Genomic DNA, 3,262 nt, shown 5'->3' with positions numbered 1-3,262 from the left:
GGGTTTAGCTATTTTAGAAAAGTTTTTGATAAATCTCCTATAAAATCCAGTATGTCCTAAAAAACTTCTAACACTAGTTACATTAACAGGATGAGGGAGTTTTTCAATCAACATGAGTTTTGCTTCATCAACCTCAATCCCATTCCCAGATATCTTATGACCTAATACAATTCCCTCTTGTACCATAAAATGACATTTCTCCCAGTTCAGTACAAGATTAGTTTCTTGGCATCTTTTTAAAACATGAATTAAATTATGCAAACATAAATCAAAACAAGAGCCAAAAATAGAAAAGTCATCCATAAATACCTCAAGATTTTTCTCCACCATGTCAGAAAAGATGGAGAGCATGCACCTCTGAAACGTAGCAGGTGCGTTGCATAGACCAAATGGCATCCGTCTATATGCAAATACTCCAAACGGGCAAGTGAAGGCTGTTTTCTCCTGGTCCTCTGGTGCCACTGGAATTTGGTTGTACCCAGAGTATCCATCTAGGAAACAGTAATAGGTGTGTCCAGCTAACCTTTCTAACATCTGGTCCACAAAAAGAAGTGGAAAATGGTCCTTCCTTGTGGCAGCATTCAACCTCCGGTAGTCCACACACATTCTCCAACCAGTTATAGTTCTGGTGGAAATTAATTCATTTTTATCATTGTGGACTACAGTGACGCCTCCCTTCTTTGGGACAATTTGCACTGGACTCACCCAAGCAGTATCCGAAATCGGATAGATCATACCCGCATCAAGAAGTTTCACCACTTCTTTTCTTACTACCTCCTTCATTGTAGGATTTAGCCTCCTTTGAGGCTGCCTTACTGGTCTGACATCATCCTCCATGAGGATTTTGTGAGTACAAAATGAGGGATTTATACCCTTCAAATCAGAAATAGACCACCCTATGGCGGTCTTATGGTCTTTCAGAACTTCAATCAATCTTTTTTTCTTGCTCATAAGACAATCCCTTATTAATGATAACAGGGTAAGTCTCCTCATCACCCAAGAAAGTATATTTAAGAGTTTCATGAAGCTCCTTCAACTCCACTTTTGGGGCACCATCTTCCATGTCATCATCTTTTTTCTCAAGAACCTCAAACACCTCATTCTTTTCTTCCTTAAAAGGAACAATTTCACGCACTTCAAGTTCTTCATCAAATTTTTGACTAAAGATATTTCTTCTTCCACCACTTGCTCTAGAACATCAAGTCTAAAACAATCGCCTTTGTCAGAAGATTGTTTCATGGAGTCAAAGACGCTGATGGTAATGGTCTCATCATTCATCCTTAACTCAAGTTTTCCATTTTCAACATCAATCATGGCCCGAGCAGTAGCCAAGAAAGGTCTACCCAACAACAGAGGCATTTCAGTACCCTCTTCCATATCTAACACCACAAAATATGCTGGGAAGATGAACTTGTCCACTTTAACTAGATCATCTTCAACAATACCACTCGGCCTCCTCAAAGATCTATCAGCAAGTTGAAGAGAGACCATAATGGGTTTTAATTCAGTAATTCCCATAGATTTACAAATAGATAATGGCATCAAATTTATACTTGCCCCAAGATCACACAATGCTCTGCCGACATCAGTATTACTAATAGCAATTGGAATGTTGAAGCTCCCTGGATCACGAAGCTTGGGAGGAAACTTCTTTTGTATTATGGCACTACACTCCTCAGTGAGTGTTACTGTCTGACATTCCTACAACTTGTGCTTTCTTGATAAGAGGTCCTTCATAAACTTGGCATAATTGGGCATATTAGCCAAGGCTTCAGCAAATGGAATATTAATGTGAAGCTTTTTGAATATATCAAGGAACCTGGCATACTGCTACTTCTGGGCATCCTGCTTGAATCTTTCAGGATAGGGTGCCATAGCTCTCATATACTCTGGACTCAATTCATGCTTCTTTCCAGCAATCACATTCTTTCCTTTTTCAATTTCCTTTTCAGCAGGCTTTACCACTTCAGCAGGTTTTTCACTTTCTTCTTCAGGTCACCTGCCTCATCAAGTCTCTTCTCTACTTCAGGAGATTGAAGTACTTTGCCACTTCTAGTTATAATGGCCAAACAATTCTCCTTCGAGTTAGTAACTAGGAAAAGCACCTGGAGTTCTATCAGCAATTTGCTTAGCCAGTTGGCCAATTTGATTCTCCAAATTCCTGATAGAGGCATTTGTGTTTTTGGTATTGGCTCTAGTCTCCCCCATGAAAGCATTTAAGTGTTGAGCCATTTCTCCTACTAACTTCTCCAAATCAGAAGGTTCCTTGGACTGGATTGGTGGAGGTTGCAAGTAGTTGTTTGACTTGAAATCAAGACCAGTTCCATGCACCCTCCTCTGGAAATTATTACTTCCAGAAGGAAAATTCTGATTTCTTGGAATATTTTGCGGTAGAGGTCTCTGGTCATACCAAATTCCATTCACATGCATTTGTTGAGGAGGATCAGAAGACAGCAAGGAAGGACATTCATTAGACTCGTGATTGTCCTTGCAATATTCACACATAACTGCCACAGCTTTAGTCTGAACATTAGAAAGTTGCATCTTATCAAGCCTCTCTGTTAGATTTGCCATTTGCTGAGATAATAATTTATTTTCAGCTATCACCACATCATTACCTTCCAGCTGAAGTATACCTCTCTTAGGCTTAGATGACACCCCTTCGTTTTCATTAGCAGCCATTCTCTCAATCAGCTCAAGAGACTCATTTGCCCTCAACGATTTAATAGTGCCACCTGCTGCACCATTCAACACCATCTGAACCTCAGGTTGACAACCATTAAAGAAGATTCTCACCTGATTACCAGCAGACAAGTTATAATGAGGACACCTCCTCATTAAATCCTTGAATCTATTCCATGCTGAACACATAGATTCACCCTCTGATTGAATGAAATTGGTGATATCATTCACCATCTGATTGTATCTCTCCATCGAGAAGAACTCAACAAAGAACTTCTGAGATAAATCATCCCATGTAGGAATGCTGAGTGCAGGCTGCCTTTCCAACCAACTGAGAGCTTTTCCTTTAACAACAAAGGGAAACAATCGCAACTGGATTGCATCATTGGACACTTGAGGATGTTTGGTTGAGTCACAGATCATCAGAAATCTGTCTATGAATCTGTGAGGATCTTCATTCTCCTCTCCTCCAAACTGAGCTCTCTCCACTAATTGAATGTTAGAAGATTTGAGCTCCCAAGTATTGTTAGCAATAGTAGGCTGAACAATGCTTCAGTTGGGCCTGTTAAATGCTGGAGTG

General features: G+C 40.0%; 1 non-coding gene across 1 annotated transcript; it reads left to right on the top strand.

Moving 5' to 3' along the window:
* Positions 1-2,812: 2,812 nt before the first annotated feature.
* LOC133297397 (small nucleolar RNA R71) lies at positions 2,813-2,918 on the top strand. Its single transcript, XR_009749632.1, has one exon. It is a non-coding gene; the product is annotated as a small nucleolar RNA R71 (small nucleolar RNA).
* The last annotated feature ends 344 nt before the right edge of the window (positions 2,919-3,262 follow it).

Source organism: Gastrolobium bilobum, unplaced genomic scaffold (genome assembly GCF_033153095.1).
Source record: "Gastrolobium bilobum isolate Gb01-03AN ecotype WA unplaced genomic scaffold, APGP_CSIRO_Gbil_v1 utg6076, whole genome shotgun sequence".
In the NCBI taxonomy this organism is placed as follows: Eukaryota; Viridiplantae; Streptophyta; class Magnoliopsida; order Fabales; family Fabaceae; genus Gastrolobium; species Gastrolobium bilobum.
This window is presented reverse-complemented; position numbering and strand designations above follow the sequence as displayed.